We start from the raw sequence: 24757 nt of genomic DNA on the forward strand, positions 1-24757 counted from the left end.
AAATGAAAGTGCAGAAGATACAACCAAAATATAAACCAGCTGAGCTACCAGGGAAGCCCTAAAATATAAACAATCATTAAGAAAATGCTACAAACCATTATATGTAAACAAATTGGATAAACTAGAAGAAATGAATAAATTCCTAGTAACATACAATCTTCCAAGATTCAATCAATAACAAATAGATAATCTGAACAGACTGATTACTAACATTAAAATTTAGTCAGTAATCAAAACACTCCCTACAAAGAACAGGATCTACAGCTTCACAGGGGAATTCTATCAAACACTTATAAAATTAATACCTATCCTTCAAACTACTTTCCAAAAAAGCCAGTGAGGGTAGAAGACTCCCAAAATCATTCTACAAAGTCAGAATTACCCTGATAACAAAACCAGACACTACAAAAAAAGAAAAGAAAGAAAATTACAGGCCAATATCCCTGATGAACATATCAGGAAATCCTCAACAAAAATTTAGCAAAGTAAATTCAACAATACATTAAAAGAAGCATATGTCCGGATCAATGGGATTTATTCCAGGGGTGAAATGATGGTTCTATATGTGTAAATCACCAATGTAATACACCACATGAACAAAATAAAGGATAAAAATTACATGATCATCTCAATAGATACAGAAAATTCATTTGAAAAAATTCAACACCTACTTGTGATGAAAAACTCTCAGCTAAGTTGTATAGAGGGAATATACCTCAACATAATAAAGGCCATGTATGACAGACTGACAGCTAACTTATACCCAACGATGAAAAGCTGAAAATTTCCTCTAAGATCAGGAACAAACAAGGATGCCCACTCTCACCATCTCTGTTTATCATGGTATTGAAGTCCCAGAAATAAATTCAAATTAGAACAAAAGAAGTAAAACTCACTGTTTGCAGATGACTTGATATTATATATAGAAAATCCTAAAGACTCCACCAAAAACTATTAGAGCTAATAAATGATTTCAGATAAGTTGCAGGATACTAGATTAACATATCAGAAATAAACTGCTTTTTTATGCACTAATAATTTTAGCTATCAGGAAGAAAAATCAAGAAAACAATTACATCAAAACGAATAAAGACTTAAATGTAAGGCCTGAAATTATAAAACTAGGACAAAACTTTGTCCACTTTTTGACACTGATCTTAACAATATTTTTTGGATATCTCCTCGGACAGAAGAAATAAAAGCAAAAATAAAGAAATGGGACCTATTCAAATTTTAAAAACTTTTGTACAGTAAAGGAAACTGTCAACAAATCAAAAAGACAGCCTAATGAAAAGGAGAAGATAGTGGCAAATTATGTTTGATAAGGGGTTAATATCCAAAATATACAGAGAACTCACACAACACAATGTCAAAAAGACAATCCAATTAAAAAAAACGGGTAGACTTGATAAGCAGTTTTTTAAAAAAGCACACAGTTGGCCCAACAAACACATAAAAAAATGCTCAGTATCACTAATCATCAAGGAGATGCAAATCCAATCACAAAGAGATATAACCTTGTTCTTCAGAATGGCTGCTGTCAAAAAGACAAAAAATAAAGAGTGTTGCTGAGGCTGTGGGAGAAAGAGAACTCTGCCTCTTGAGAAACCTGTATGCAGGTCAGGAAGCAACAGTTAGAACTGGACATGGAACAACAGACTGGTTCCAAATAGGAAAAGGAGTACGTCAAGGCTGTATATTGTCACCCTGCTTATTCAACTTATATGCAGCTTATTCAACTTATATGCAGAGTACATCATGAGAAATGCTGGGCTGGAAGAAGCACAAGCTGGAATCAAGATTGCTGGGAGAAATATCAATAACCTCAGATATGCAGATGACACCACCCTTATGGCAGAGAGTGAAGAGGAACTAAAAAGCCTCTTGATGAAAGTGAAAGAGGAGAGTGAAAAAGTTGGCTTAAAGCTTAACATTCAGAAAACTAAGATCATGGCATCTGGTCCCATCACTTCATGGGAAATAGATGGGGAGACAGTGGAAACAGTGTCAGACTTTATTTTTGGGGGCTCCAAAATCACTGCAGATGGTGACTGCAGACATGAAATTAAAAGACACTTACTCCTTGGAAGGAAAGTTATGACCAACCTAGACAGCATATTAAAAAGCAGAGACATTTCTTTGCCAAAAAAGGTCCGTCTGGTCAAGGCTATGGTTTTTCCAGTGGTCATGTATGGATGTGAGAGTTGGGCTGTGAAGAAAGCTGAGCGCCAAAGAATTGATGCTTTTGAACTGTGGTGTTGGAGAAGACTCTTGAGAGTCCCTTGGACTGCAAGGAGATCCAACCAGTCCATCCTGAAGGAGATCAGTCCTAGGTGTTCATTGGAAGGACTGATGCTGAAGCTGAAACTCCAGTACTTTGGCCACCTCATGCGAAGAGTTGACTCACTGGAAAAGACCCTGATGCTGGGAGGGATTGGGGGCAGGAGGAGAAAGGGACCACAGAGGATGAGATGGCTGGATGGCATCACCGACTCGATGGGCATGAGTTTGAGTAAACTCCGGGAGCTGGTGATGGACAGGGAGGCCTGGTGTGCTGAGATTCATAGGGTCGCAAAGTGTCAGACACGACTGAGCGACTGAACTGAACTGAACTGAAGTATGCTGTTGGTATGAATGTAAATTGGCACAACAACTATGGAAAACAATATGGAGGTTTCTCAAAAAGTAAAAAAATAGAACTACCATGTGATGCAGCAATTCCACTCCTGGGTATATATCCGAAGAAAATAAAAACACTAATCTCGCAGTTCAATGTTTTCATTATTTACAATAGCCAAGATATGGAAGCAACCTAAGTGTCACCAACAGATGAATGAATAAAAAAGACAATAGAATATTGACCATAAAAAGAATAAAGAATGAAATTTTGCCTTTGCAACAACTTGAGTGGATCTAGAGGATGTTATGTTTAGTGAAATAAGTCAGAAAGATAAAGATAAATACTGTACATCTTCATTATATGTGGAACCTAAAAAATAAAATAAATGAATATTTTAAAAAAGAAACAGGCTCATAAAAACAGAGAACAAGCTAATTGTTATCAGTGGGAAGAACGGTGGGTGGAGAGACAATATAGGTGAAAGGGATTAAGAGGTAAAAACTACCAGGTATAAAATAAATTAAGCTACAAGGATGTAATGTATAGCACAGAAATACAGCCAATATTTTATAATAACTTTATATGAGGTGTAATATATAAAAATATCAAGTTACTATGTGGTACATTTAAAACTATTAGAATTAGATTTTTCCTCTTTATGATTTAAATGATGAATGGAAGATTAACTAATTTATAAAATTAAAGGGCTTTCTTATGCTTCCCTTAAAGGAATGTAAATGGTCTAAACATGCTAACAAGTCAGAGGTTGAAGAAATAAAAAAACAAGAGCCAAATACATGCTGCTTATAAGAAACAAACTTTAAATACAAATAAGCTAAAATAAAACAGATGGAAAAAGATATACTTTCCATAACTTTTTGATTAGATAACACTAGTCAAAAGAAAGCTGTGTTGAATATATTAACTTCAGTTTCACCTTCAAGAAAAGGGACTGCACTGGAATTTAAGAGAATGTAATGAGTCACTTCTGCAGGCTCAGAGGATTCAGGAAGATGGTAAGTTTTAAGTTTCTCAGGTATTTTAACTTAAATGTCCCCATTCTAAGACAGCATCCTGCTCCTTCCCAATCAGGATCTTTACTTTGCACAGCAGAACTGCTGGCCTTGAGAATACTGTGATTCTCTTAGGAGCCCCATTTTGATCCTGGTATCAGTTTTCTCATTTCTCTGGCTTTGAGAGATGAGAATTTCTTTACATCATATCACAGAGGTCCTTGAACTTCACACTTAAGTCAGTGATCGGTCACCTGCAGCCTTGCACTTTCTTCAATGTTTCCATGACACTCAGCAGGAGAAAACCAGCTCCACAAACCTTTTGACTACTGCTTTCCCTAAGCCTTTCAAATGTCTGCAATATAGAATCTTGTAGTATTTCCTTCTATCAGCATCTGATCGTGACTCACCACCAAAGGGTATTTGAATACTTGCACTAATACCACAGGCTATCTACACTCTACCTACCGTTGGTGATGTAATCTTTATTGCCATCCAACTGGTAATCAGTACCAAAATCTCATTTTAAAGTCTACTTGTCATTTACATTCAGCTGATTTCAACAGTCTTAAGTCAAGCTCACAGACTCTGAGGTTAAATTTGCATTCAAGTAGTTTATTAGGAAATCCATTCAAGATAAAATTCTATAGGAGCAAAGGATACAGGACTGAGTAGGAGAACTTGAACTGTGATGGAGTTGAAATAGACACTTTAATTGGTACCATGAGGACCTCTGAAGCTGATATTTCCTTAACAGAAGAAGAGAATTGAGCCTTTACTCCCCAAATTGGTAAATCTCTGGATGTGGGCTGTCCCTGAGGTGGGGCTTAACCTTGGGTGTAATCCCCTTTGCTGAAGGAAATGCCTTGGTAGGCACTCAGCTGTGAAATTGTCAATAGGGAACTTATGACAAATTATACATGTATACTATAAATTTTAATTCAACTTCTAAAATGAAGCTGATCAAAAAGATGCCTTGATGCTAATGGTAGAAGGTGCTAGGGAGAGACAGGAAGAGAAATTATGTAGTGCACCACAGATCTACCAAAATAATATTGAGTGAAAAGGGGTAAAACAGTTCACCTCATTCCTATTTTTAGTTATGTGAGCTTCATTAAAAAAAAAAAAAAAAAAGTACCACTACTGCTTCACCCTCTTAGAAGAAGAGCCAATGATAATAAACCCTTCAACAGGAGTTTTTGGCATCTTCTTAAAAGAACCAGAAAGAACAGATCCCCTTTACTTGACAGTTGTCAAATGGTTACACACTTATTACAGACACATAATTCTTTTACTTCAGATTGCTCAATGGATGCATCAGGCTATCAGGGATGGAAGAGAAAAGGTCAAGGGAACAAAGAGTCTAGCTGATACTCATTTTAAAATCAAACAAAACCATTTCCCAAATACTAATTTCTCTTCATTGTTAACATGAGCTCAACATTTCTGTTTTATCCTCATTGAGCCCATATTGTAGGATTGGTCTACTCAATACATACTAATTCAGTTGAAAGAATTTTTAATGTGTCAACAGAAAATGTGTGTCTGATCTTTTCCCAAAGAAACATTATGTGGAATAAGTATTTTTGGATCACACAATTTCTTTTTACCTTCATATATCTCAAGTCCCTTCATAAGGAAGTTTTTCTCTTTTAGAGTTATTGTAAGTCAGACCTATCCAAAAGCAAAGAACTGCCCTCCCAACAGGGATTGCTGCCTGACCATATAACCTCACCTATACAACAGGGAGGGGCGCACAGTTCTTGAGGCACCAGCCTACTGTGTTCCTCCTTTGCCTGATAAAGAAATAAAGCACTCTTTCTTTCTCCTCCATAACTCTGTCTCTGTATTTCTGTTTGGCATTGGTGCAAAAAGAGCCAAGATTTTGGCAACATCCCCAAACAAATGTATCAGACAGTTTCATTTCCTTGACTAAAGCTGGCTTTACTCCAGATTCTAGTCCAAATATTACTCACCCCATACAGTCTCCACATGGTACCTAACAAAGTCACAAGAAATCATCCACACCCAACCATCACAGGTTCCACCTACACCTATAAAGCAAGCGTTGACAAAGTACATGCCATGAAATCCATATAATTCCACATCTTCAAAGAGTTTAAGAATAGAAAAAACATCTGCCTTTACATCCCAAAGAATCACTGCAGGATTCTGATGCATGGGTTATTAACACCAGAGAAATGAGATAACTAACTGCACTTGTCTGCTCAGGCTGCCATAATGAAGTACCATATCCTGCGTAGCTTAAACATCACAAATTTATTTCTTACTGTCCTGAAAACTACAAGATCAAGGTGCCACCCTATACAGTTCCTGGTGAGGGCCCTCTTCCAAGTTTGCAATTGGCCACCTTCTTGCCATATCCTCACAAGGTGAAGAGAGAAAGAACTTTGGTTGCTCTTCCTCTTCTTATATGTACACTGATCTCATTATGGGGCCCCACCCTCATGAAATCATCTAAACCAAACTACCCTTCAAAGAATCATCCAAATACCATCACATTGGGCTCAGAGTTTCAACATGAACTTTGGAGGAACACTCAGTCTATATCACCAACACACTCAGAGATTCAGAATTATGTACTTTCTTTGTCCTAATTTCAAGACTGTTTTCTGTATATTAAACAAATGCCTACATTAGCTGCTTAATGAACAAGAATTAAAATTGGTCACAAAAGTATATTTTAATAATGACTTTTAAACACAGATTCAATAATAAATAACTGGTTAGATAAATGCTTTTGTGATATGGTCTTGAATTTAATTTCATATTTTAATTGGATATTTTATCAGCTAAACATTTTACTTATATGGAAAGCTCATGCATTGAGAAAATATGGTTAACTGAATTGTTTGCTCAGCTAAACATTGAGGCAGAAGATCCTTTAATTCAACAATCTGTGTGCTTTGAATACAAACACACACACCAATACACACTTTATCTAAATCAATCTATATCTAGTTAGACATATATCAGTTCAGTTCAGTATCTCAGTTGTGTCCGACACTGCAACCCCATGGACTGCAGCATGTCAAGACTCCCTGTCCATCACCAACTCCCAGAGTTTACAAAAACTCATGTCCATTGAGTCGGTGATGCCATCCAACCATCTCATCCTCCATCATCCACTTCTCCTGCCTTCAATTGTTCCCAGCATCAGTGTCTTTTCAAATGAGTCAGTTCTTTGCATCAGGTGGCCAAAGGATTGGAGTTTCAGCTTCAGCATCAGTCCTTCCAATGAATATTTAGGACTGATTTCCCTTCGGATGGACTGGTTGGATCTCCTTGCAGTCCAAGGGACTCTCAAGAATCTTCCTCAACACCACAGTTCAAAAGCATCAGTTTTTCAGTGCTCAGCTTTCTTTATAGTCCAACTCTCACATCCATACATGACCACTGGTAAAACCACAGCCTTGACTAGACGGACCTTTGTTGGCAAAGTAATGTCTCTGCTTTTTAATATGTTGTCTATGTTGGTCATAACTTTTCTTCCAAGGAGAAAGTGATTTTTAATTCCATGGCTGCAGTCACCATCTGCAGTGATTTTGAAGCCCCCAAAATAAAGTCTGTCACTGCTTCCATTGTTTCCCCATCTATTTGCTACACAGTGGTGGGACTGGATGCCATGATCTTAGTTTTCTGAATGTTGAGTTTTAAGCCAACTTTTTTACTCTCCTCTTTCACTTTCATCAAGAGGCTCTTTAGTTCTTCTTCACTTTCTGCCATAAGGGTGGTGTCATCTGCATATCTGAGGTTATCGATATTTCTCCCAGCAATCTTGATTCCAGCTTGTGCTTCCTCCAGCCCAGCGTTTCTCATGATGTACTCTGCATATAAGTTAAATAAGCAGGGTGACAATATACAGCCTTGACATACTCCTTTTCCTATTTGGAACCAGTATGTTTTTCCACATCCAGTTCTAACTGTTGCTTTCTGACCTGCATACAGGTTTCTCAACAGGCAGGTCAGTAGCTCTGGCATTCCCATCTCTTGAAGAGTTTTCCAGAGGTTGTTGTGGTCCACACAGTCAAAGGCTTTGGTGTAGTCAATAAAACAGAAATAGATGTTTTTCTGGAACTCTCTTGCCTTTTTGATGATCCAACGGATGTTGGCAATTTTATCTCTGGTTCCTCCGCCATTTCTAAAACCAGCTTGAACATCTGGAAGTTCATGGTTCACATATTGTTGAAGCCTGGCTTGCAGAATTTTGAGCATTACTTTACTAGTGTGTGAGACGAGTGCAACTGTGTGGTAGTTTGAGCATTCTTTGGCATTGCCTTTCTTTGGGATTGGAATGAAAACTGACCATTTCCAGTCCTGTGGCCACTGCTGAGTTTTCCAAATTTGCTGGCATATTGAATGTAGCACTTTCACAGCATCATCTTTTAGGATTTTGAATAGCTCAACTGGAATTCCATCACCTCCACTAGCTTTGTTCGCAGTGATGCTTCCTAAGGCCCACTTGACTTCATATTCTAGGATATCTGGCTGAAGGTGAGTGATCACATAATCATGAATATCTGGGTCATGAAGATCTTTTTCACATATTTCTTCTGTGTATTCTTGCCACCTCTTAATATCTTCTACTCCTGTTAGGTCATATGTATAGCCATATATAAGCTGCATAATTTAATCTTTCTCAGTGCCTCAGTGTCTTTCAAGGCTTTTAGAATACTTTGACCAATAATAATTATACCATAAATACAGATGATTAACATTAGGCTGCTTTGTACATATCAGAAAGTATATTTGAGTATTTTTCATTTTATGAAAAAGAGGCAGAAACTTAGAGTCCTTCTTTAAATGGATGTAATACATATTGTGTAAGTCCAGCCAATTAAACGCTCCAAGATTACCAAGAAAAACACCTGTCTGTTACCTAGAATGACAGAAACTTAATACAAATACAATGTCATAAAGTAGGAGGTGAATTTACTTGTAATGGCACAGTCATGTTGGCTTTGGTCTTCCAAGCTACAGAATATTCAGTAGGTTTTAATAATAAGTATAAAGGGGTTGTTCAATCTTGAAAGATACAACAACCTTGAGCTAAAAGGCATAAATCATCTTTCTTTGACCAGCACTTACACTTCCCAAAAGCAAAGATTCTATTGATGTCATCCAATATGAAAAACATGTCTTAAATCCCCTTCTTATCCACTCATCTCTTACTCAGAGTTACTTGGGAAATGACAAATTCTCTTTATATCCATCCCATATACAGTGCTTAGCTCCTGGACCAATTTATGATTCCCAGTCCCTGATCCAGTCATTGGTATTAGTCTAACCACTGGCTCCATCTCTGCAACACAGAATTCTGCAAGTATGACTGAGGGTGAGATAGAAAAGTAAACAGTCAGGATGCCAGTGTAACTCTATGGCTGATTCATGTCAATGTATGACAAAACCCACTGAAATGTTGTGAAGTAATTAGCCTCCAACTAATAAAAAAAAATTTTTTAAAAAAGAATGAATGGAATCCAATAAATCAGGTTTGCATGTAATGAAAGTTAATTCACCGTAATCTGCTTGACCAGTTTTTCAATATATGAAGTCCTCAAGAACAATACATTTTTCCAGAGTCCTTTTCTCCTGAGCCCACCAAACAGAACATAGTCTTTCTCTTTACCAGACCAGAAGTCCAACTTTATGCAGCATCCAGATTTCTCACTATTCAACTAACAACTCTTCCATCCCAATTTCATTTGATTTTTCTTCTTCTCAGGAATCAGCGTAATTCTTATTACTCAACACTTTTCAGAAGCATATATCAATTAATCTTCAATAATAACTAACTTCATTTAGAAAAGTCTTTTTATTTTTCATATACCCTTGAGCTAATTTTGAAGATCACTGGCTACTCACACATATGATTCCTCAGCTGGGTGCTTAACTGTTAGTCTCTGAACACATTGAACAAAACAGAGAAACCATCAGTCCGTATTCATGTCTGATCCTCCCTTTCCCTATTATGGAATAAGCAATGGGTTTGTAAATTTTTATTGAAACTGACAGATGAAGACAGATGAAGGCTGTATTTTTCTTATGTCTCCAAAAGAATCCCCTCCCCCAAAAAATATTGGTTAAAAGTTACAGTTGGTTAAAATTTTTTGTCAGTTTGCTTTAACTTTAAACCTATAAAATAAAAAAAAATATTCTCACCCAAAGCAAGATAGAGAAAAATAGGCAATTACAGCATATTCTTGGCTTTTGATATATTCAGCCTCAAATTTTTCATCCTTTCTGTACAATTGCTATGCTGAGAACCATTTTTTGTTTCTGTTTAACATTCAGGACAAAGAATGTACATGCCTATAGACCTATTTTGTCTAGAAATAAAAGTAATGAATGAGAGTCACATTTGAATAACAAGAGTGGACTAGACATGAGAGAAAAGAACAGGCCTAGGCAGCTTCAATTCTCCATCTTAAAATTACTTACTATTGTTGAGAATAATAGAACATCAAAAGGATAAATTCAAAACTCAAATTAGTTCCTGTCCTCCCAGGAGAGACTGCCTGCCTGATTCTGATCTGTCTTTCATGAGTCGTTTCTCACTCAAAGTTACAATTTCAAGGGCTAGAGTGTCATTCCAATATGCAAAGGAGCATTGGCATTAATGAGAGTTATATTTAGAAATCCTTCTACTGTGAGATAAAATATAACAATAAACTTGCGAATTTTAAGGTCATGACAAGGACATATTGACATGCTAAAGTTTCAAAACTATGTAAATTAGCTACTTGGGTAATCGCAGGCTCTACAAACCTTTTGCTCAAATTAAGAGGCAAGTTTGTCATTTCTCCCACAACTCAGGATCTGTCAGAATAGGGTTATGCTATATTCTGCTGACAAACCATCCCTAAATCTTACCAACTGATTTATAAAAGCCGAGGTCTATTTCTACCTCACACCACATGGCTGCCTTTGCAGGTCTTCTCATTCTGGATGGAAAGTGATTGAGAAGCACCCATCTCAAATGTTGCTAGTCACTTTGACAATGGGAAAATATAGCTCTAGGGTGTGTTGCACCAGTGATTAACTGTTTCTGTCTAGAAACGACTCTCACTCTTCTCTAACAAGTCATTGGCTAAAACAAGCCATAGGCATGACAACCAACCATAATGGGGGCAGGGAGGTACAATCTCTCCAGGTATCCATAGTAAAAGATGACCACCGGAGCAGTGGTCAGAAGAACAAAAGTCCCTTAGAAGCTTATTAGTTAAAGGAGTCATGCAAATACAAAATATACAAATAAGTAAAGGAGGTATGTACCCCACTGGAGTAAGGATATGGAGGAGATGACCAATGATGTGGTAGAGTAATGTGAGGGGAGCGAAATTAGAAGGTCCATTTTAGACAAGCTGGTCAGTTGACCAGATAAAGTCAACAGCAGATACATTTTTATATTTTCCCATTGTTTTTTACTCAGAGAAATGTTAACCAAAACTACACGACTTGGTCTGAGTTGTTTCATAACATGAGGCCCCAGTAAAGAACGTGGTGCTGCCACAGAACACTAACAAAGAGAATTCTGGGAGGACCAAAAGAGGGAGGAGATGACCAGCCTCCCAGAGTCCTTTTCGCTGGAATCCATCTTGGCTGAGCAATGCTACGCACCGCCAGGAAGGACTCTGAGTCAGAGCGATTGGCCAGAGACAACCTGGAAACTAACCCCCTCACTATAAGAGCGGAGCTATAAGCCAGGCGGCCCAGCAGGTCTCCTGGGTTCCCCTGCCCTGCTCTGTGCCCAGGCCACCTCAAAGAGTTACTCATTTTCCCCTAGGTAGCTCTCATGTATATGAGATATATATGTTAACAAACTTCTGCTTGATTTTCTCTTATTAATCTTTTATTATGGACATCTTAGTTAAGAACTTAGAAGAGTAGAGAAAAAAATATTTTTCTTCCCCCTTGTGGACTTAAAAAATATTCATAACCTAAAAGTTGAGAGTTGTGCTTTCCTCTGTGGGAATTTTTAAGACTGCAAGCCCAGAAGACAGCATCTCAAGTCATCCTGTGAGAACTGTTCCCAGAACTGTTCTCCTCTCCTCAGGAGGCAAGGGGAAGAGCCAGATTATACAGAAGTTTTGCAATAAAGAGCAGGTAATCTGAATGTCAAAAGATTATTGTTAATTAAAGAAAATCAGATATTCCAAGTTAAGGAATTTAGTGCTTTTCTATGTATGGGAAGATGGAAAATTCTGGGCTCAGTGAAGTCATTCCTTTGCTATGAACCTCAGCTATCTGGGGTCAGTATCCTGTGTTTTCACATCTTGAATTTCCTTGCGGCTCACCGTAGTGAGTGGCTACAGGCTGATGAGTGCTAGATCACAGGTATTCCTCTTGAGTTCCCTCAGGGTTCACCAATTCACCATCTGTGATGACTGTGACATCCTTTGTTTACTGATATGACAGGAAATATTCCATTTCTCACCCTGTATATGTATGAACTTCATCAGTGAAATTCCTTCCCCCCTCCCCACCCCCCACCGGCTTCTAGTTAGGTTCCTCTTCTGAGAGGACAGGGTGAAATCAGAGAGAGGTAGAAGAGTGAAGTCACCGTATCTTTCCTGATGGGACTGCTGCTGGCTGACTGCATCCCACAACTCCATAACTATAGCCAGGTAGCCCTCACTCATGCATTCGCTCCATGGGATTCCATGCATCTCACAGAAGTGGCCAAACCCTCTTCAGCTACTTCAGACCCAAGAGTGGTAACTTGCTAATGTTTCTAGCCACTGGGTACTGCACTATCTGATGTGGTTTTCCCTCATTGCTATGAGCTGAATTGAGTCCCCACAAAACTCATATGAGAGGACACAGTGAGAAGGCAGACTTCTGCAAGCCAGGAAGAGAGCCCTCATCACAACCCAACCATGCTGGTAACCTAATCTCAGACTTCCAGCCTCCAGAACCGAGAGAAAATAAATACTTGTTTAAACCACCTTGACCATGGTATTGTGTTATGGCAGCCTGAGCAGTATTAGACACTAACCTATTCTCTTATAATAATCCCTTTATTAAACTCTTCTCAAATTATCCCACACAAGCATCTCTTTTCCTGCTGAGATCCTTATTCATACAAAATATGTATTTTGAATTCTCATTTGTTTGCACCTATAATTTCTCTACAACTTATAATTTCCTATACAAATGACAGCTTAATTATAACTTAGAAAATTAGAACAAACTTTAGTTTTTAAAGGGTAAAATATTTAAGCAAATATACCATTTATGTTTTATTTAAGGCACAATATAGCATAATTATTCAGAGAACAGGACTAGAGGTTTAGGCAGACTTGGAATTCACTCCCATTTCTGTACATGGTAGCAGAGTTACTCTGCCAAGTGACTTCTCTAATGTTCAAGTTCCTCATCTGTTAAATATAAATCACAATCTAAATTATACTCCAATTAAAAATAGATTGAAAAAAATTTTTTAAAAGAATCACAATCTGTTTTATAACTAATATGATTATCATAGGGTTGCAATAATAGCCCAAAATGAAACAGAGAAAGCTATTACTATTACTATTAATCATTATTACTATTATTCTCTTATCACGAATCCTTTTATGATATTGCTTTTTGGGAAGCTCCTTGAAACCTGAGCATATCCATGGATACTAGTTCTCACAACCCTCAAAGCCCATGGGATTCTTACAACAAGGAGAATAGATTAGTACCCATCTACATGCTCCAAAGGCAGCATGAACTAAGGCCAGGAGGCATCCTGCATTTTGCCTAAGAACATTCCTTTTAGAGGGGAAGTCAATCAATGCCTTATCACCCTTAATGAAGTTCTCATATTAAATGCAGGACACTTGATACAATTTACTTTAATTAATTACTTTTCTATGCTTAGAGAAAGTGCTTGAGGAATTATTTGTTCTGTCTGAACATTCTCTTTTTATCTTTTTTGTCTGCTGCCACGTCAGACATGGATATGTCCTGAACAGAGAGCTGAAAAATACTAACAAGCACTAACTACTACCTCAGCAACTAACATAAGACTTATTCATACATCACTTAATTTTTCTTTAATAACATAGAATTTTCTATGGCTCAACCAATAAGTATCTTACAGGAAAGTCAAGTTAGGCTCTGAAGTCTGCACATATTATGAGCCTCTGTGATAGGAAAAAAGATTTCTCAGCAGGCAGACTGAATTATGAAAAGTCTGAAAACCAACAATTTATGCAACAAGGTTAAGCAACAAGGAAGGTTTAGCTTTTTAAATTCAATGTTCAAAAATAATTTCTAATAAATTGCTGCTATGCATGACCTTGAAAGATACCTAATCAACCCAACTTCCAAGATAAGAATATTAAACAAATGAGATGTATGACCTTGATCAAGTTCCTTAGCCTCTCTGATTTTTAGATACCTCATTAAAATGGGGCAAAAAATGGAACACAGACCAAGGGCTGCTGAAAGAATGACATAAAATAAGGCATACAAACTACAGTCTCCTGATGTACAGGAAAAACTCAATTATTGTTAGATGTGTGTGTGTGTGTCAATCACTCAGCTATATCCAATTCTTTTCTGCCCCACAGACTGTAGCTCACCAGGTTCCTCTGTCCATGGGATTTCCCAGGCAAGAATACTGGAGTGGGTTGCCATTTCCTTTTCAGGGGATTTTCCCAATCCAGGAATCAAACCCACATCTCTTGTGTCTCCTGCATTGGCAGGGGGATTCTTTACCATTATTGCTACCTGGGAAGCCCGGTTGTTAGATAGGCTACTATTATGATATCTTATATCCATTCTAGCCTTACTACACTATGACCCATTGACATTTAAAAATTTGACTCATCCCACAAGAAAAATGGGCTACTCATATTGCTATATGACTACTCTTTCAGTTTAAAGCTTTCAAGTAAACATTTGTATCCCAAGAAAGATTTGACAGTTTTCAGTTTTTAAGGTTATCCCATGTAGCTATGTCCATGAAGATCACTGGCTTATTAAATAACTCCATTCTGATAAGCAACAAAGCTTTACTGGCCAATCACAATCTAGACTATAATAAAACTAACAAATTTAAACTTAAAAAGCTTGGAGAAATAGGGAAACTAGGTTTTAAACATTAAATATTAAGTATCTGTAATTTGCCCAAGGATTCATTTTAACTGTGAAGTTTATAACTTTAAAAAATGATCCAGCATAAATTAATGAATAAACTAATAAAGAAGTTCTCATTCATGTTTTGAGGTTTCTGAGTTTTATGATTTGCATTTGTTATTGTTCAGTCACTCAGTCATGTCTGACTCTTTCCGACCCCAGGGACTGCAGCACACCAGGCTTCCTTGTCTTTCACCATCGCCCAGAGCTTGCTCAAACCCATGTTCATCAAGTCTGTGATACCAATCAACCATCTCCTCCTCTGTCATTCCCTTCTCCTCCTGCCTCAATCTTTCCCAGCATCAGGGTCTTTTAGAATAAGTCAGCACTTTGCATCAGGTGGCCAAAGTATTGGAGCTTCAGCTTCAGCATCAGTCCCTCCAATGAAGATTGAAGACTGATTTCCTTTAGAATTGACTGGTTTGAACTCCTTGCAGTCCAAGGAACTCTCAAGAGTCTTCTTCAGCACCACAGTTCAAAAACATCAATTCTTCAGTGCTCAGCCTTCTTTATGGTCCAACTCTCACATCCATACACAACTACTGGAAAAACCATAGCTTTAAATAGACGGGCCTTTGTCAGCAGGTAATGTCTCTGCTTTTTAAAACGCTGTCTAAGACATACAGATGGCTAACAAACACATGAAAAGATGCTCAACATCACTCATTATCAGAGAAATGCAAATCAAAACCACAATGAGGTACCATTACACGCCAGTCAGAATGGCTGCTATCCAAAAGTCTACAAGCAATAAATGCTGGAGAGGGTGTGGAGAAAAGGGAACCCTCTTACACTGTTGGTGGGAATGCAAACTAGTACAGCCACTATGGGGAACAGTGTGGAGATTCCTTAAAAAACTGGAAATAGAGCTGCCATATGACCCAGCAATCCCACTTCTGGGCATACACACCGAGGAAACCAGATCTGAAAGAGACACGTGCACCCCAATGTTCATCGCAGCACTGTTTATAATAGCCAGGACATGGAAGCAACCCAGATGCCCATCAGCAGACGAATGGATAAGGAAGCTGTGGTACATATACACCATGGAATATTACTCAGCCATTAAAAAGAATTCATTTGAATCAGTTCTAATGAGGTGGATGAAACTGGAGCCTATTATACAGAGTAAAGTAAGCCAGAAAGAAAAACACCAGTACAGTATACTAACACATATATATGAAATTTAGAAAGATGGTAACGATAACCCTGTATGTGAGACAGCAAGAGAGACACAGATATATTGAACAGTCTTTTGGACTCTGTGGGAGAGGGCAAGGGCGGGATGATATGGGAGAATGGCATTGAAACAAGTCAATTATCAGATGTGAAACAGATCGCCAGTCCAGGTTTGATGCATGATACAGGGTGCTCGGGGCTGGGGCACTGGGATGACCCAGAGGGATGGGACGGGGAGGGAGGTGGGGGGGGTTCAGGATGGGGAACATATATACACCCATGGAGGATTCAAGTCAATGTATGGCAAAACCGATACAATGTTATAAAGTAAAATAAATTAATTAATTAATTTTTTAAAAAATAAATAAAAAATAAAACGCTGTCTAGATTTCTCACAGCTTTTCTTCCAAGGAGCAAGTGTCTTTTAATTTCATGGCTATAGTCACCATCTACAGTGAATTTGGAACCCAAGAAAATAAACTCTCACACTGTTTCCATTGTTTCCCTATCTATTTGCGATGAAGTGATGGGACCAGATGCCATGATATTACTTTTTTGAATGTGGAGTGCTAAGCCAGCTTTTTCACTCTCCTCTTTCACCTTCACCAAGAGGCTCTTTAGTTCCTCTTCATTTTCTGCTATTAGTATGGTGTCATCTGCATATCTGAGATTATTTATATTTCTCCTGGCAATCTTGATTCCAGCTTGTGCTTCATCCAGTCTGGCATTTCACATAATGTACCCTGCATATATGTTAAATAAGCAAGGTGACAGGATACAGCTGTGATGTACTCCTTTCCCAATTTTGAACCCAGTCTATTGTTCCACATCTTGTTCTTCTTGACTTGCACACATGTTCATCAGAAGGCAAGTAAGGTGGTCTGGTGTTCCATCTCTTTAAGAACTTTCCATGGTTTATTGTGATACACACAATCAAAGGCTTTAACACAGTCAGTGAAGCAGAAGTAGATGTTTTTCTGGAATTCTCTAGCTTTTCTGTGATTCAATGGATGGCGGCAATTTGATCTCTGGTTCCTCTGCCTTTTCTAAATCCAGCTTGTAAATCTGCAAGTTCTTGGTTCACATAATGTTGAAGCCTAGCTTGAAGGATTTTGAGCATTACCTGCCTAGCATGTGAAATGAGTCTAGTTGTGCAATAGTTTGAACATTCTTTGGTATTGCCCTTCTTTGGGATTGGAATGAAAACTGACCTTTTCCAGTCCTGTGGCCACCACTGAGTTTTCCAAATTTGCTGGCATATTGGATGAGGAACTTTAACAGCATCAGCTTTTAGGATTTGAAATAGCTTAACTGGAATTCCATCACCTCCACTAGCTTTGTTCATGGTGATGTTTCCTAAGGCCCACTTGACTCGGCACTCCAGGACATCTGGCTCTAGGTGAGTGATCACAACAGCATGATTATCTGCATCATAAAGATCTTTTTTGTATAGCTCTTCTGTGTATTCTTGCTACTTCTTAATATCTCCTACTTCTGTTAGATCCATTCCATTTCTTTCCTTTGTCGAGCCCATCTTTGCATGAAATGTTCCCTTGGTATCTCTAATTTTCTTGAAAAGATCTCTAGTCTTTCCCATTCTGTTGTTTTCCTCTATTTCTTTACACTGATTGCTGAGGAAGGCTTTCTTATCTCTCCTTGCTGTTCTTTGGAACTCTGCATTCAAATGGGTATATCTTTCCTTTTTTCGTTTGCCTTTAGCGTCTCTTCTTTTCTCAGCTATTTGTAAGGCCTCTACAGACAACCATTTTGCCTTTTTGCATTTCTTTTTCCTGGGGATGGTTTTCATCACCGCTTCCTATACAATGTTATGAACCTCCATCCATAGTTCTTCAGGCATTCTCTCAGACCTAATCCCTTGAATCTATTTCTCACTTCCACTGCATAATCATAAGGGATTTGATTTAATTCATACCTAAATGGCCTTCTGGTTCTCTTACTTTCTTCAAATTAAGTCTGAATTTTGCAATATTATTTTTTAGTAATTCAAAATACATTTTCAAAAACATTTCTTAAATGAGAAGGGGTTATAATCCCAAGGAGCCTGCTATATGAAGAAATGTTTCTGAAGTGCATTCACTCATGTCAGACAGGTGGGTTGCCCTTACTAGAAGAACTAGTCAAAAAGAAGGTATATACATGTAGTCAAACAGTTCACAATCAAGTTTTTGTTTCCCCAAACAGGACCCAAAATGTAAGGAAATAAGCAGATGATATTCTAGCCCTTTTCAATATTTTTTAATTTTTTAAATTTTCTTTGGAAAGAAGAGGAATGTCTTAAGACAAAAGTAACTATTTCAGCTTCAGAAGTTAATTGTGGTTATGTAACTTAAGGAATAAAGGCTGTCATATAAAAATACAATTCAAGCAAAGTTGGGATGCTAGTCAAGATAATCAACTTCTACAATGAAATCTAAAGCTGGGTGAATTGTGAGCTTTCCTATAAGATCAGAATAAAAAAAGGATTTAATATTTATTTTCCCAGGATAAATGTTCACAAGACAAATTCTCAGTATTATGTCATGAGCAAATCCCTCACACCTACACCCATTCTCAGCTGGAGTTAACAACTAGAGAATTAACAAAGTGACTGTCCCTCAAAGGCTATGAAATAAAAAGGCTCAATATAGGATCCTTTAAAACACTTTCAAAACCTTCTGAATGTGGACTGTTTCACAGGATAACCTTCTTGGACTCTTCAAAAGTCACTGTCATGAGAAACAACCACACACATCCAAAAATTTTTTAAATAAATAAAACAGAAGAACATCTATTAAACAGCTAAAATTTATAAAAACTTATTTTATCAAGTGTTGGCAAGGAGGAATAAGAATGCTTATACACGGGCACTGAAAATGTAAAATAGTACAACCACGTTGGAAAACTATTTCGCAATTTCTTCAAAGATTAAATATACATCTGCTACATGATTCGGCCATTTCAATCCTAGAAATATATCCAAGACAAAAAAAAAAAAAAAGCATATGTCCATACAGAGACTGGGACACAAATATTCCCAGCAACTTTATTTGAAATAATCAAAACACACAAACAACCCAGGTGTCCACAAACAAGTAAATGGATAAATGGCTTGCAACTGATGGACGCACAAAACAGAATGTTATGCAGAAATAAAAGAATGAACTACTAATATATGCAAAAAACACGGAGGAATCTCAAAATAATGATGCTGAAGTCAGACACAAAATGGTACCTACTGTATGACTCCATTTATATAAAATGTGAGAAAATACCACTAATCTCTAGTGACAAAAAGATCAGTTGTTGCCTGGGGGTGAGAAAGGAAAACAAAGAGGGGACACAAGAGAAAGATTAGAGAGGGGAATGAAGCTTGAAGGATGACGTATATGTTCGCTGTCTTGATTGTGGTGACAGTTTCACGGTGTAAACAAGTCCAGACTTTTAAATTTACCAAATTGTACAGTTTAAGGTGCATATTTCCATGTCAGTTATACTTCAGTTTTTTTTAAAAAAATGAACTTCTTTAGAATAAAAAGACTGAAAAGCTATTACAACGTGTGGCCATTCACTGGACGCTTCTTTTAAAAATCATATAAGATAATTGTAGGACATTGAGGAAATTTGTCTATGGATTACATAGATACATAGAATTCAGGACTTTTTTCTTAGGTAAAACAACAGTAGTATAAGAGATTCACTCAAAAAGATTTGGGATGAAGAGTTGGTTTCTACAGATAAAATAAAAAATACTGAGAGAAAGGAAGAGAAGCAGTAAATGTGATACAATATTACCTGCTAAATCTAGGTTAAAGCTAGATAAATGCTTATTTGACAATTGTTTTAATTTTTGTATTTTTAAAATATGTCATAATAAACGGATTAATACCCTACATTATTTTATTTCATTTCATTCTTGTCTTCATTCAGGAAGCAATAACACTCAGTAGGGAATATTTTTTAAATATCCTCCTGTGTAGCAGAAAACAATAGCCATAAAATCTTCAATTGTTTAATTGGTAAAAATTTATTTTCTCTTTGAGATCTCTCCACAGATGTCAGCATAGGTTGTTAATGAAGCAACTAACAATAATAATGATCACAGCAGTGAACTACCATTGGCACTAGCCATGTTCTACAGTCTTCACATGCATTTTAGCTCTCTCACCGCTCTTAATATAATTCACTTAACAATCTGATACTGTAGATACTACTATCATCATCCCTATATTGCAGATGAGAAAACAATACAAAGAGGGTTAACCAGCTCTCCCAGAGTTACACAGGATAACAGGAGGAGTGGGTACTCAAGACCAGCAGTCTGAGACTAGAGCTTGTGCTCTCAAGTTCAAGGTCACAAATTACAAGACCACTAAGTAGAGGCCAAAAGGGAATGACCAGGTAGGAGCTCTGACAAATTGGTGCATGAGTTCCCTGCTTCTTGACCAGTATTTCCATGTCTGTGGATTTTTTCAAGAAAAGCCAGAAATACAGATTTTTAGGTGAAGTGTTGTATTGCTTTTGTTTGATTATTGGTTTGTTTATATTCATGACTTTCCTTTTTTACAAACAGTGCTATTAAAAAAGGAAAAATTTTGAAGAATTCATTTGGCCCATACATGCCGATTTGCAATCTATGGCAAAACAGTTAAAGTACCTTAGCACTGTGGCCTTAAGAAATATTTAGGAATTTCCCCCAAAAAAATTCTCTTTTGAGGATTCATGATCCAAACTGTTGATTCACAAACTGTCCCTAATATATGGAGGGCACAGATAGACCAAAGAAAGAGGCAGATCACTCCAGATGGTAGGCCGCTGCTAAAATAAGCAAGGGAGCCCTTTCTGCCTCCACTGCTGCCATGGCGCCTATGAAAAAGCTTGTGGTGGAGGTGGGGCAAAAAAAAGAAGCAGGTCCTGAAGTTTACTCTGGACTGTACCCAGCTTCCCAGGTGGCGCTAGTGGTAAAGAACCTGCCTGCCAACGCAGGAGACTTAAGAAATGTGGGTTTGATCCCTGGGTTGGAAAGATCCCCTGAAGAAAGAAATGGCAACCCAGTCCAGTATTCTTGCCTGGAGAATCCCATGGACAGAGAAGCCTGGCAGGCTACTGTCCATGGTGTTGCAAAGAGTCAGACATGACTGAAGCGACTTAGCACTTATTGTACCCACCCTGTAGAGAAGATGAAAACATGGATGTCACTAGTTTTGAGCAGTTTCTTCAGGAGAGGATCAAGGTGAATGGAAAAGTAGACAATCTGGGCAGCGGTGTCATAACAATCAAAAGAAGCAAGATTAAAAAAAAAAGAAGAAGAAGCAAGAGCAAGATTACTGTAACTTCTGAAGTGCTCTTTTCCAAAAGGTATTTGAAATATCTTACCAAAAACTGTTTAAAGAAGGATAATCTACATGATTTGTTACGCGTAGTAGCTAACAGCAAAGTTACAAATTGTGTTGTTTCCTCACTAGTCAAGATGAAGAAGAGGAAGAAGATAATCAAAACTCAATCTGATTACAGCATACTAACACATATATATGGAATTTAGAAAGATGGTAATGATAACCCTATATGCAAAACAGAAAAAGAGACACAGAAGTACAGAACAGACTTTTGGACTCTGTGGGAGAAGGCGAGGGTGGGATATTTCGAAAGAACAGCATCGAAACACGTATATTATCTATAGTGAAACAGATCACCAGCCCAGGTTGGATGCATGAGACCAGTACTCTGGCCTGGTGCACTGGGAAGACCCAAAGGAATCGGGTGGAGAGGGAGGTGGGAGGGGGGATTGGGATGGGGAATACATGTAAATCCATGGCTGATTCATGTCAATGTATGACAAAACCCACTACAATATTGTAAAGTAATTAGCCTCCAACTAATAAAAATAAATGAAAAAAATAAAAAATAAAAAAATAAAAAATAATCAACAATTGGGAGGTACTTCATAGTATGGATTTATAAGCCTCAATTTAAAAGAATTATGTATATCTATATGTACAAATGTAGAAAGCTCCTTAGATAATATTACAAGGTGAAAAAAAGCAAAAAAAAAAAAAAACTCAATCTGGAATATTTGGATAAATTTTTTAAATAAAATTTATCAACCAAAAAAAAAAAAAATAAGCAAGGGAATTTACAGAGAAGATTTGTCTTGAGGGACTGCAAGATGAGTAGCTCTCCACACCTGCTTATGCAGAGCTTATATAGAGGCCTTAACAGGATTCTCATACTCCGTCAGGATGGTCTCGACCACACACACTGCTCTCTCAAGTCTGCATCCCTGAATGGCTCTGGCTGTGCCAGCAGTGGGCAGAGTGTACATTCTGGCATAGGACACGGGTAGGAATGAAGAGCCTCCAAGTGTCTGGGTCCAGTTCACATGTCAAAAGGCAGTCACATCCTCTCAATGACCTCCTCCAACAGAAGTTAAGAATTAAATTCTTTGCTCCCATCCGTTGATCCTGTTCAGTGATCAGCCTGAAACTGGAAACCCCATCACGCCAAAACACTGGATGGGTAACAGATTTGGTGGAAGGCACACTAGTACACGCAGAACCTCGAGTGTGCCTTATCTCACCACCATTGCACCAAGCCCCTAGGACTACAGCACACAGTGGGGACAGCTAACAAGAAAATCCTTTTCTAAACTCTGTCCTTACCCAGCCTGCCCTTATCAACATTTCCAGAAGGAAAGGCAGCAATGGAACAGACCACAGTCTGCTTGCTCTGCTCAGTGAGCCCAACAGACAACACAAACGCGCAGACCCTGCACCTTTATCTCACCCTGAGCTGTCGTCTGGCACCCAGTGCAGGATCCGGGCCTTCTGGGAGCCTCACTGCCTGCATGTCCTCTGGTCTGCTGTCAGTCTCACAGTGCTCCTCTTCCCGCTTCCACAACAGGGCTCAGCAACTCACCAATGGGCCTTCATGCAGAGCCATGGAGAAAGGGAAAAATGGGAGTAAAAGAACAGAAAAACTATCCTAACATGAGCATGATCACATATAAACCTCCGCAAGCTAACACTAGCAGATGGTGACTGCAGCCACGAAATTAAAAGACGCTTACTCCTTGGAAGAAAAGCTATGACAAACCTAGACAGCAAATCAAAAAGCAGAGACATCACTTTGCCGACAAAGGTCCATCTAGTCAAAGCTATGGTTTTTCCAGTGGTCGTGTATGAATGTGAAAATTGGACATAAAGAAGGCTGAGTGCCAAAGAATTGATGCTTTTAAACTGTGGTGTTGGAGAAGACTCTTGAGAGTCCCTCGGACTACAAGGAGATCAAACCAGTCAATCCTAAAGGAAATTAGTCCTGGATATTCATTGGAAGGACTGATGCTGAAGCTGAAGCTCCAATACTTTGGCCACCTGATGTGAAGAACTGGCTCATTCAAAAAGACCCTGATGCTGGGAAAGAATAAAGGCAAGAGGAGAAGGGGATGACAGAAGATGAGACAGTTGGATGGTATCACCAACTTGATGGACATGAGTTTGAGCAAGCTCTGGGAGTTAATGAAGGACAGGGAAGCCTGGTGTACTGCAGTTCATGGGGATGCAAAGAGTCGGACAAAACTGAACAACTGAACTGAACTGAACTGAAGTTAACACTTTGGCGCTGTCAGTTTCAAGTAAAAATGAAGTTCATAGTAACAGCAATGTCTAAACACTTACTATTTGCAAGATACTAAGTCAGGCACTCTCTGAACACCATCATCATAGGGCCATTTCACAGATGGAGAAACTGAGTCAGAATGAATTTATATGCCTGTGGTCAAGAGTTTACCTTTAGTAGATGCAGCACCTAGGATTCAAATCCAGACATCATTCCAGTGCCTGAGTTTTTTTCTATAGCTTTGTATCTCAAAGACCAAAGGTTTGTGGTAAAGAGGAGAAATGAGAATTAGGAAAGAGAACTAAACTTTCAGAGCAGAGATGGATACATATCTATCCTTTGTTCCAGCTCCGAGCCTGCCAAAAAGACTTGAGCTATTCCTTACAGGCTTACCTAGTATCTCTGCTTCTGAATCAGTCAGGGAGATAATTTAAAATGCAGATTCCTGGGCCCCACTCCAACCCTAATAAATTTACATCTCTAAGGCAGAGACCAGCAATGTGCATTTTTAATTGCTCTTACAAGGTGAATGTTCTCCACGTAAACCTCTGGATTTGATGATTCAGAAAAACAGCAAGGCAGAGCCTAAAAATCTTGAACAGAAATTTAAAGGCAGAAGGAGACTTTTAAAGTTGCAACACAGAAGGGAGCTTTTGCTGTCAGACATATAATTTTTGATTCTCTAAGAGGACATTTCGGAGAAGGCAATGGCAACCCACTTCAGTACTCCTGCCTGGAAAATCCCATGGACGGAGGAGCCTGATAGGCTGCAGTCCATGGGGTCGTTAAGAGTCAGACACAACTGAGCGACTTCACTTTCACTTTTCACTTTCACGCATTGGAGAAGGAAATGGCAACCCACTCCAGTGTTCTTGCCTGGAGAATCCCAGGAATGGGGGATCCTGGTAGGCTGCTGTCTATGGGGTCGCACAGAGTTGGACACAACTGCAGCGACTTAGCAGCAGCAGCAGCAGCAAAAGAACAATTATTATTGACAAACATCTGAAGGAAATATAGGCCATTTATTTTACATGTTTTGACATCTGAAGACAATGGCAAGCTGGAAGGAAAAACAGGTTTAAGGATTGCAGGAATTAGTTAATTTATGACTGATTATTAAAAAATAATATATGGATTTCTGTGCTTCTCCAGAGGGGAGAGTTACAAATTACTATGGCTGTTG

General features: G+C 38.2%; 1 pseudogene; it reads left to right on the forward strand.

Annotated features, from left to right (window-relative positions):
* Window positions 1-20819: 20819 nt before the first annotated feature.
* LOC136158537 (large ribosomal subunit protein eL22 pseudogene) lies at window positions 20820-21468 on the forward strand (annotated as a pseudogene).
* The last annotated feature ends 3289 nt before the right edge of the window (window positions 21469-24757 follow it).

This window comes from Muntiacus reevesi, chromosome 1, assembly GCF_963930625.1.
Source record: "Muntiacus reevesi chromosome 1, mMunRee1.1, whole genome shotgun sequence".
Taxonomy (NCBI): domain Eukaryota; kingdom Metazoa; phylum Chordata; class Mammalia; order Artiodactyla; family Cervidae; genus Muntiacus; species Muntiacus reevesi.